This window comes from Acomys minous (genome assembly GCF_964271855.1).
Source record: "Acomys minous genome assembly, chromosome: 5".
Classification (NCBI taxonomy): domain Eukaryota; kingdom Metazoa; phylum Chordata; class Mammalia; order Rodentia; family Muridae; genus Acomys; species Acomys minous.
In genome coordinates, this window is record NC_140494.1 from 63,147,885 (window position 1) to 63,159,963 (window position 12,079).

The window sequence follows — 12,079 nt, forward strand, 5'->3', positions numbered from 1 at the left end:
CATTTAATTAAAATTCTTGTTCCTGTCATGCAACCATTAAGGAGAAGCCCAGATGTCCCACCTAATGAGTGTGCGGTACACGCTCCTGGTCACTGGAGGACTATCACTTAGGTAGGGTCTTCTAGAAATCACCAAGACTCAAAAATTAGATGTCATCATGAATTTGTTGATTGGGCTCAGGTCAGAGTTAGCCAGAGTGCAACCACTGTTAGCAATCAGCTTCCACTGAACACAACCCTGTGGTGCAGCTCTGCAGCCACTTTTGAGGTCTAGCAAGAATCGCAAGTAAATGACTTATAACTGCCTTGTGATGACGCTGACGCAACACCATAAAGTCAGCAATGACAGAAAGATTGAAATAAATCAATGCTTGCTATCCAAGGCACTCTGCCAGACACTTCCCATTTCACTAACGTGCAGAAATTTTGCCCTGCCGCAATTTTAGTTTGACACGCCCCATTTGTCTATGGTTTCCTTCTTGTTGCCTGTGCTTTAATTTTACGTGCAGCAACTCTTGCCCAGATGAACATTCCCTCACCTTTGAGCACCTAAATATCAATGGTAGTTTCTTCCCTCCTTCTTGATACACCTATTTCTATTAAGTAATTATGCTTTTCCATGAGAAATGAGACTTGTGGAAGAACTAGTCTAATTCGTATTTGGTGACATGTTGACCAAATATTAGACACACTAAAACAAAATATCTGATTTCCATGAATTAGAGTAAAAGTTGAAAACTCCAGAAAACCAAGCCTCTACAGATCTACAATTATCACCATGCCAGACATTAGGGGTGATGCACTCTTTTTATATGAATTACATGGTTAGTGTGTCCCGCTCTTGGCATAATACTTCGATGTAATTAGGAGAATTCCATTTGCTAACAGCCAGTGGCAGTTTGATGTGGGTGTGCCCTGCCTTCCACTCTTCTATGTTCACACAGGCAGTCCCCTAAGAATGTAAACATCTTGGATTTAACTCATTCGTTTTAAGTTCATAATTTACTCAGAGGGTGTTTTTTATATTTCCCTATCACTGGTAAGGCTTCCCATTAATCTTTCATGCCCCTAAAGTTATACTTGCTTTAACCTGTTTTTCTTACAGATTTAGTATATGCAAGTGTGTGTTGGGGGTTAGGGTGAACACTTGTGCATATGCACGCCCACGTGTGTTTGAGATAAGGTGGCCAGAACATGGACCATCAGAGATGGATTTTCAGTCATTTGCAAGACATCTGGTTTCTTCTGTGGAGCCTGGGCCTTGAACTCTGGTCTGACTTTAAAATAATTAAATTTCTTTATCTGATAATAAAAGCACAATTTGACTAGGGTTTAAATTTATGGTCTCACTTCTTACAAATGACTTCCCACAAAGAGCAAAAGGAACTTTCTGTCGTTAGCACTGGGCTTTGGAAGGAGACAAATCAGCCCTCCACAGATTTTTCTGTACTAGTGAGAGCTACAAAGATTTTAGGGGGCACTTCATACTCTAGTCATTACAGGAAAACCTGAGAACAAACAGAAGTCAAACCATAACAAGAAAATCATCACATGAGAAAGATGAAATATGTCTAGGTAGATAGCGCAGAAGCCAAGGCTGCTTGCCAAGCAATCTTGAAAACCGTAATTTCCAAAGTATGTGACGCACACATGATTTTTATAGAATACTTGCTACTCACAAAATGTATTCCAGAATTTCCCACGTTCTGTAATGTTTAATGCTGTGATCCCGCCCTCTCCTCCATCTCCCTCTGTCTTCTTCCCCCTCTCTCCCTGACTCCTTCCTTTCATCCCTGTCCTCCCACCTCTCATTAGTTATACTGACAACAAGTGAATCACCTCTGAGCACTACCTTAACGGGATCATCTGTGTAAATCTAATGACTTTGTTTGAAATGTAGGTCATTCCATACAGCCTCGTATTCCTAACACAGTAATTAAAAAATATTTTCCTTAATAGAAAAAAGGAGTACAAGTTCAGAAATCCAGGACCATACTTGTTGCTTATTTATTTCTTTTTGCTAAATGAGACCATGCATTTTTGTTCTTGGGTTCTTTTTATACATATACTCAAATACTCAAGTTGTTTATGATTTTGAGTAACAGAAACTTGCAGAACTCTATATAGTTTTGCTATAGTTTGATGGGTTCAAATAATGACCCCCATGAATGCATAATTTACAGGATGGACCAACATCTCAAATGGCTATAATGAAAGCTTCAAGAAAAAGGGCAATGCAGGAAAAGAAATGTTGCCCCAAAAGCTGTGTGTTCCGATGCTCATATACATGTCACGTCCAGACATTTTCTATTAGCAGTTGGCCTCACTTAAGTTTTACATTATAATAAAATCCTATATTCACTTTTTAGAATTAAAAAAGAAACATTGGGTTTAAAGAGGAGTCCACAGCTATGAAAAGGAAAGTTAAGGTTTAAATAGACAACGATGCCTTGCAGAGCACAATGGGGCACAGAGGGTGGAAATGCAGGCCAGAGCGACACTGTAATAATGAAGCCTGTGTCAACTGATCGTGGGAAGAGATAGCACATGTTAAAAAAGAAGTACAGGTGCCATTTGTTCTTTGTGCAAGTTAATTGTAAGACATCATAAAGGTAAACTCTGATTAAAGTGTATTTTAATTATCAGACAAAGAAGTTTGATGTGTTTAAAATTCAGGACACATAATGAGAATTATATATTCATACTAAATACTTTGGATGGTAACAGTAGTGTAGTAGAAAATATTTGAAAAGAAGAGAGAGAGGAGGAGGCAAAGATGAAAGCAACATGTTTCTGGTAAGAGATTATGTGGTGGCAGTGGGGCTGAAAGTGGCACAGATATCGAAAGAGGGAACCACACTGGAAAATATTCAGTCAGTTGTCGCAGGAGACTGCATGAGATGAGCAAGAAAGATAAATGAGTAAAAGTTTCCCAGGGTAATAGTTACGGCAAAATTAAGACAAGGAGGGCTCAGTTGTCTGATTTAAGAAAGCAAGAGTCTGCTGCACACCGTGGGGCAGGGCTGAGGTCGGGCACACAGTGGTGCAGGGCTGAGGCTGGTGTGCCAGGTCGTATAACTCTCTGGCTACTGGAACATCAGAGTGATAACTATGCCTGACTATAGCTTCAGCCTCTTAAAATCTAAAATTACTCTGTAGTCAAATTCCTGGAGATATCTATCTCAAACACTTAGCGATTCTCTTTGGGAAAAAAAAAAAAAAGAAACAGCACAAAAACAAAAATCTGGAGTTTCTTTGGAAACTATTATGGAACTTTCTAGACTTGTAGTAGAAGACAGAGACTACTGGATGCTTCTTCTGCAGAACTCATCTTGAAAAATCAATACTTTCCCAATTCCAAAAATGTAACATTGAGAGATGGAAAAAAAGTTAAGGGTCAAAAGATCCGAAACATCTGAAAACCAAGGGAGTGGAAAAGAAAAGTTCAGTTATCCAAAACATCATCTGGAAAGTAAAATCAACAAGGAAAACTGAAAATTTACAAAGTACAGAAAGAGGTCTTCTCTCCACACAGCCCACCTTTCCTGCCTGTCAATCATCACAAAGAGGGAACAGATCAGCAAAGCAGCACCATCATCTACACTGTGTGCAGAGAAGGAAGAAAAGTATGTTTGAGATGTCAAGGGCATTTTAAAATATATTTACATTCCTTGGAGTAAAATTAAATTACACTGACAATTTTTTTATGAATTGCTGTTAGTCTCTATGTTTAATGTTCAGAGGTTCAAATTAAAATGTGACCACCAAGAGTAGTGGTGAGTCCCTGAAAGGTCAACACATAGGAAGCTGAGGCAGGCGGAAAACTGAGTTCCAGGCCAGATTAGTCTATTAGGTGAAATGCTGCCTCAGAACAAAACAAATCAAATGATCAAAAATTTGAAGAAGAATTGAAGAGTTCTAGGAAATAAATGTTCTCAAATGTTTTCCCTTGCCACCTGCCTGATCCCACCCTGCCTACTACCATAATGTGATCATTTACTTAATGGGGTCTTTTAGTGGTTTTGCTCCTGAAAGTAATTTATGAAACACTTTCTATGCACAACAAAGCAAAGAGGTAACCTTACAAAATGTATCAGACTTGGAACATGTCCAATAATTTGAACAGTAGATATGTTTTTAAAAAGAAGAAGAAGAAGGTACAATTAATGAAACAAAATAAGAAAGCCCACTGGGATCCAAGCAAGACACATGATTTCATTGTTACATTTGAATTTCTATTTTGTTTGTTTGTTTGTTTGTTTTCTTTTTCGAGACAGGGTCTCTCTGTGTTAGCCTTGGCTGTCCTGGACTCCCTTTGTAGTCCAGGCTGGCCTTGAACTCACAGTGATCCGCCTGCCTCTGCCTCCTGAGTGCTGGGATTAAAGGCGTGCACCACCACACCCAGCTTCTTGAATTTCTATTTTATTTGAATAAGGGGTGTGTGTGTGTGTGTGTGTGTGTGTGTGTGTGTGTGTGTGTGTGTGTGTGTGTGTGATTTTTGTTGTCACCTTTTTTCTGTGAATGAGTGGTTTGCATGCATATATGTCTACATACCATGTGTATGCTTAGTTTTCAAAGAGGCCAGAAGAAGCCATCAGATCCCCTGGGAGTAGAGGTGTGAGCTAGCTTGTGGATTCTGGAACTTGAACATAGTCCTCCAGAAGAGCATGCAGTGCCCTTAAACTAGAGAGTCTTCTCTCTAGTCCCTGTTGTCACTTTTAAAATCCTATTCTACTTGTAATTTCTTTCTGGAGTCTTGAGATCAACGTTTTAACCTTTTAAAATTAAAATATAACTACAGCACTTCTGCCTTCTCATTCCTCCCTCCACCCTTCCCCTTGGGGGCTACATGCCTTAGCCCCTTGCTATCTCTCTCTAAAGCCCACGATCTCAACCGTACATACTGCTGAATATATACACACACATTTATATAACCTCAGTTCATGCAGCATTACTTGTGCATATTATTTTAAGGCTGACCACTTGGCATGATTTTTTTGCTATGCAGAAATGTCAGAGAAGCACCCACTAAGTATCATCAGCACGTCTGCCTGAGCAAGACGCGGGCAAGGATGACATAAGTCAACATGCTGACACAGAAGGGCTAAAGTTCATGAAGTCTCAACCCTAGAGCAAGAAGCACAGCAGTTAAGGAATGCTGAGAGAGTGAGAAATGCTTCTCTTCACTGCAGTCACAGGACTGCCCCAGGACTCTGTCTTCTGGAACAATGAGTTGATTACTAAAACACCCTTCTCTACTTCAGGAGCCTCAATGAGCCCACCCATCCCATTTCTTTCAACTAAGGTTTTTGTCATAAATTCTGGGAGGATAATAGGGCCTCATAATAAATCCTAGAAAAATTATAAAATAACAGAGCTTTAGTACTAAAGGGTAACTTTATATTCAGAATGTAATTAGGGTTAGGCCACATAGTTGTTGATTATTTTGGTTTGGTTTGGCTTTTGTTTTAGGGTTTTTTTTTTTTTTTGACTGATAAGCAGTCTTGCCCAAACCCTGACTTTATCTCAGTAATCTCTATACAACTTATTTTCAATTCCATACCAATAATTTACCGCCTCAACAATTTCCACAAAGATAAGCCTTGTCAAATGTGAACTCAAGACTAGGGAAATTCCAAATTGACACCAAAGCTCTATCTGCTTCCTCAAAAATAATTTGATGTAACTACTTGCTGCCACCTAAAATGTTACATATAATAAGTGAGTTACTAAACCTAAGTTCTTTAAATTAATATACCTGCAAAACTGTTCATTTCTATACTTTCTTTCAATCATCCAATAAACTGAATTTTAAAATATGTTAAAGTTGTTTAGGTCCATTTTCGATTTAAGACAATATTAGAGCTCCTCAAATGGTCCTGGGGGTGGCTGCAGAAGTAGGATTTGCTTCTGTTACTCTTTTTCTTAACTCTATGACTTTATGGTGCTATCAAAGAGCACTTGTGTGGTTCACTGAGCAGCAGCATGGTCACTAAAGCATTTATACAGCTGCTGCTGCCTTTCTAAAGTTCTGTCTTCTTGTCCCTGATGAGCCCTGCTAAGGATACCAGCAGGAATTACAAGTGAGAAAAGAGTCATCACTCATCGCTACCAACTCAAATTGAAATTAATTTTCTATTTCCCTTTTCAACAAATTGAACAGAGTTTTTGGGAAAGTAACTTCAACACATGAACACTTCTGTTTTGCTTTTTAAGCATTTCATTATTTTTTGAGATTACAAAATAATTATAAAATTTTCCCTTTCCTATTCTTCCCTTTAAACTTTCTGATCTCCTTCAAATTCATGGCCTTTTTCCCACTAATTATTATTGCATTGAAGCTTTTGATTTGAAAACTGGTCATGGAAAAGTTCTTACTATGTTATTTCTGAGCATAAAAACCAAGCAATAAGGTAGAAGAGCCCCAAAACCTCTACAATATGATGACACCTGCCTTGAGTTTTCATGCCTCCTCTAGAACTCATCTTTACCAAATTGTTCTGTTTTTCCCTACACTTCTGAATATTTTCCATAAATTTTAACATTCCTCCCAAGTACCAGCCTACCCTGTGGCATCCTAGGTCATTAACAGAAATGTATGGAGAAGTTACACTAGGGTTTTCTATAAGATCAGTTCAGGGAGGAGAGTAAAGATAAGTAATCAACAAAGGAGGGAATTTCCATGGGTAAAGTAATGAATGTCAGTTGTTTGTTTCCATCACAGCTTCTGGGTTAACCAGAAGCATCACTGTTAATGTTGATCATATTAATACTGACAGAGTGCCATTTGTCTCTAACTTGCTCACAAGATAAATACATATAAAGAGCTCTCCCCAATTTATTTTTCATTAATATCACATTAATTTCATGAAATATGTCATGGATGATGTACTCATGTTTTCAAGGTCTATGAACAATTGGCAAGTCAAAGACTCATGTTTCATAAAAACATAGACTTACAAAGAAATTAGAGTTTTCTGAACAAAGCAAATGTGGTAAGATATCTCACTTGAATGAAACAATATATGAAGCTCAAGTATTGGTATTGGTCTATGCTCACATTACTTTATTTGTGATATTTATAGATAGAACTTACTATTAGCTATATTTTTTGAAGTTCTAAAATATGTACACCAATCACTCAAGATGTGGTTTCTTCAATGGTTTATAATTATCTCACAGATGTTCTTTGGTGTAATCGATGCCTCACTTCCATATTGCACTTGGTTGTGTAAGTCTACATTACTTACAGAATTGTAAATATTAATGAAATTCTTACAATTTATTCTTAAAGTGGGATAATATAGTAGTGTCTGTATAGGATGGAAGGTACAGAGGACTGACAATCATTTGTCAATGGAAATCATTATTAAAAGTTAGAAACATCATAAATATCACAAAGAGTAATTTTAAGTAATATTGTAGAAAATGGTTTAACATTTGCATCCCTTTGCAAAGGAGCAAAATGATGATAGAAATGAGAACGTAACCAAGATTATTGTAGTCTAGGTTTTGGGGACCACCATTTAGGGATAGAAAATAATCAGGGATTTTTAGGAAGGTTTATGCTAAACTCAGTCTTTTAAAATGTATGAGTCAGATGAATAATGCCCTGATGTAAATACTAGAAATCTCAAAGTCTAATTGCTTAGTTCCTGATCCTATGTCTACTTACTGATTTTGTTAAAATTATGAGGGAAAATCATGAGTAACCATAAAGCCACCTGGGTGTGATCTCGACCTTTATAAGTACACTCTGTTGGCCTTCCCCATATCTTCTGTAACTATGGAGACATGGTATCTTGAACAGAGGCACCTATATTTCTGTCTCTCTTTCCTTCTCTGTCTCCCCTCCTCCCCCGCCTCACACACACACACACACACACACACACACACACACACACAGATCTACCAAGCTTACATAAAATATTGTTTTACCCCTCCGTTTTGAAAAACTTAATTTTCTACCCTCCAACTATATATGTCCTAAAAAATTTTATTCTAGTCTTGAGAACATGACATTAAATGTATGAATACTTCCCGTTCAGCAGTGAAGAATTAAGAACGACCCCCTCCCATTGCAAAAGTATGTTTTCTTTTCATCTTGGCAAACTTCATTGCATAAATAGTGGAAAACTTTTTCATCTAGCTTTAACTTACCATTTGCCATATGAATTAAACATGAATTGCTACTCTGGGGCTCAATGAACCTTGTAGTAAAATCCAAATCACTATAAGACATTCATTCAGTTTTTCCCAGGTTCCAGGCTATGACCTCCAGCATTTTTCCCTTGTTTAAAACTTCCCCTTCAGTGAGTCATGTTTGCAGAAAAGGAAAATAGTAGCTAATACCACAGTTTAAAAAAAAAAAAGGCCATCTATTGAGGTCAATTGAATTTTCAATCACTCTGAAGAATGTGGGTTGTGCAGCACCCATAATAGGAAAATTATGCATAACATATGTGTTCATGTAAGTGCCTGTGTGCACAGGTATATAACATATATATATATGAGTATGTTTATATGTGTATATGAATATATGTACATATTATGATAACATATATTTATATATACATATGTAGTGATCTATATAATAGAATTATATTATAATTTATATAGTTAGTATATGACCTTGATGAACACTGCCTAATTACATATGTAATTATATTCTTATACAATATGTATTTTTATTTACATGTTATCAATTACATATTATATATAATTAAATATATCAAATTAGTCAGCATTCATAGAAGTTATATACTAAATGTTCAAATTGTAATGTAATATCCATTTGAGTTTGTATGTGTGAATGTAGATATAATCAATTATAGCTTACAAGGACTAACTCTAGAAATATAGTTTATAACTAATTAATTGTATACAGATGAGAGCATTTTTTCTTTATTAGTGTAACTTTTAACATAATTTCCTAAAATAGTGTTTTATGGTGAGTATTTTCAAAACATTTCAAGTGAGTTTTATAAAAACAATGCATTGTTTTACTCTAGGAGGAATAAGACACTCTATAAATTAACATAAGGCAACAACATCAAATATAATGGTTTATAAAGATGTTTTTCTTCTACTTTGTATCAATGGAGGTCATCGGTTTGAACAATTTTATTCAAAATGTTTTTTTCTCAAAACAGCATGACAGAATCAATGCCTCTAAAGGGATGAACTTGCACACCAGTTTTACTGTAGGAACCAGGCCGGACTGGGCTGCCTGCCTGTCTTGCTGTTTCATGTCCTGTTTCTAGCAGCTTCCATGTCTGTGTTTATCTTGGTTAGCTAGTCATGTTTACTGCTCTGAGAACGCACCCCTCCCTTCCTTGAGACTTGTCCTCCTGTGTGCAATCACCTCTTGAGGGATTTCACCTGGGAATAGGATTCCTGTTTTGCTGCCTAAGAAGGCTCTTTGGAATTTTGGAAAATTGGAAGGGGATGAAGACTAGTAAACCGCTGCTGTGGCTGCTGCTGCGGCTGCTGCTCTCTTAGCAGGAAGGACCCGCTGTGTTATTGTGTGTGTGTGTGTGTGTGTGTGTGTGTGTGTGTGTGTGTGTGTGTGTGTGCGCGCGTGTGTGTGCATGAGTTAAATCAGCAGCCCCTCGCCCTCGACTCGGTACCGGGGTGGCGCGGGCACCACACTTTACCATTTCTAGTGGGTCTTTATTGGTGGTAATCCTGGTTAAATGTTAAGATTTCAACAGTATCTGTGCAAAGTCTTGTTCCTCTGTCTTAAGGAACATCTTCAATGTGGGCCCCCAAGCCACAAATGCCTAAAGCAAAACTACCAACTGGAATGTAGAAATCTCTAACACAAAGTGCTCAACTGCTATTGTCCATTGTCGCCTACAGGAAGCCCAAAGTTTCTGCTCGTAATAGTTACTAAGGATTCTATTTTGTTTTTCTTTTGTTTTTCTTTTTCTTTTCTTTTCTTTTTTTTTTTTTTGTAAAAAGAAGAATGTAGACTGGAAAGATAGAGACAGGTATATTCTTGTGATTTATGGGTTATTAAATTCCTATACTTGAAGAATCATGACCACTCATTTTTTTCCTTTTTTCTTTTTTTTTTTATTATTTTATTCTTGTTACATCTCAATGGCTATCCCATCCCCTGTATCCTCCCACTCCTCCCTCTCTCCCATTTTCCCCTTACACCCCTCCCCTATGACTGTTCCTGAGGGGGATTACCTCCCCCTGTATATGCTCAGAGGGTATCAAGTCTCTTCTTGGTCACCTACTATCCTTCCTCTGGGTTCATAGCAGCCTTATTCATAATAGCCAGATCATGGAAACAGCTTAAGTGTCCCTCAGTAGAAGAATGGAAAAAGAAACTGTGGTACACATGCACCATGGAGTACTAATCAGCTATTCATATGTAACCACTCATTTTCAATGGTTGCGTTAGTGGAAACAATACAAGAAACGCATATAGACATCAACATCACACCTTTGAGAGCAAATCCATCACACCTATGTGAAGATAAACCAACTGACTGATGACAGTTTAGCAGATGCATAATTTACTACCACACAGTCTGAGACACAGAACTCATCATTTCAGAAATGCATGTAGTATCAAATAGCACATTTGGAAACGGTATTTTCAACACAGACATTGTAAGATCTGAAAGAGACAGTTCACGCAAAGAAAATGGGCCTCCCCTCTCATAATATTCAGGGTAGCAAAATCTTTCAATAGAAATTAAAGCATCAATGGGAGAGAGATGTATTCTGTGAAATGAAAGGGAAAATTTTTTATCTTTTCTAGACCTAGATTTTGACTGTAACACTTAGAATATACTTAGTTATTACTTATTACTATATAGTTTCTACAATATACTGAAATTCACCTAGTGAATTACTTTGTGTTACTCCAGAAATTTCTTAAATCTTTCTAAAAATATTGTTATCACATAAGCAAAAAAGATATCATTACTGCAGTATGAAATATCTAACAGGTTAGATAGTTAAATCTATTGAGAAAATTATTATACTAAACAAACATCCCTCCAGATGAAGACAATTCATTTAGTAACTATTGAATAAATATTACTGAACATTTTCCTAAATATCTATATGACATATCAACCAAAAATGTGTGTATTAGACACTATCCTATGAAGCTTCTGCTGACATAAAGATACTTGGGGTTGAAGAATCATGAAATGTTACCCTTTCTTACAAGCATTCTATTTGTATTTAATGTATATAGATAATATCCTATAGTAACACACAATTTGAGTAATGAGATATGTATATTCCCTTTCATATATATGCACACTATATATGCATACACTTTTATGATCTTATATATCAGAACCAAAGCCTTAAAAAATAGCATGCCTAGCACTGACTGAAAATGTATTTTTAAAAATAAAAGATACTTCACACCTCTACTAGAATTTGCCAAGCATACCAAGAAATAAAGAGGCCCTAGTGGACACCTTATTTAAAATGAGAAATTTAGTTATATTATATTGCAATATATTAGTATTTGCTTGCATTAAAAGAATTTATGGTGTAGACATTCTTTTAAATATCCATGATAGATTTTCTCCACAGATGAAATAAGACAATTCAATCTGAATTAAAAGTATATAGTTTATTGGGGACAACTATCTGGTGGGTTCACTGATCTCACAGGAGGAGGTCAGGGAAATCACCCTGCAAATGGGAAAACAGAAAACTGGGGACAGAGAGAGAGAAAGCACAAGTGCAGAAAGAGAAAAGGAGAGAGAGACAGAGACAGAGACATAGACACAGAGAAACAGAGACAGAGACACAGAGAGACAGAGACAGAGACAGAGACAGAGAGACAGAGACAGAGAGAGACAGTGAGAGACAGAGACAGAGACAGAGACAGAGACAGAAGACAGAAGACAGAGAGAACCAAAGAGCCAAAGAGCTAAAACATCTGGGTTATATAGTGAAGAACCTCTCAAGGAGAAGGTATGCCAGCCATGCCCTGTAACAGGAGGGACTGAGGGATGCTGGGAGAACCTGGAGACCAGGCTCTTTTTTTTCCTATGTCAAATGGGCACCACAGCTGCTGGTCCTGGGTCTGAAACACA

At 37.1% G+C, this 12,079-nt stretch overlaps 1 long non-coding RNA gene across 2 annotated transcripts in view; it reads left to right on the forward strand.

Annotated features, from left to right (window-relative positions):
* The window catches only part of LOC311597402, a 75,700-nt gene that overhangs the window by 36,583 nt on the left and 27,038 nt on the right, over positions 1 to 12,079 (forward strand). Inside the window, exon 4 of one of the 2 annotated variants that reach the window (XR_014779217.1) lies at positions 5,008 to 5,754. The exons of the other annotated variant lie outside the window; for it this stretch is intronic. This is a non-coding gene — a long non-coding RNA (uncharacterized lncRNA). Of the gene's footprint in view, positions 1 to 5,007; positions 5,755 to 12,079 lie in introns of those variants that run through there. 2 annotated transcript variants of the gene reach the window in all.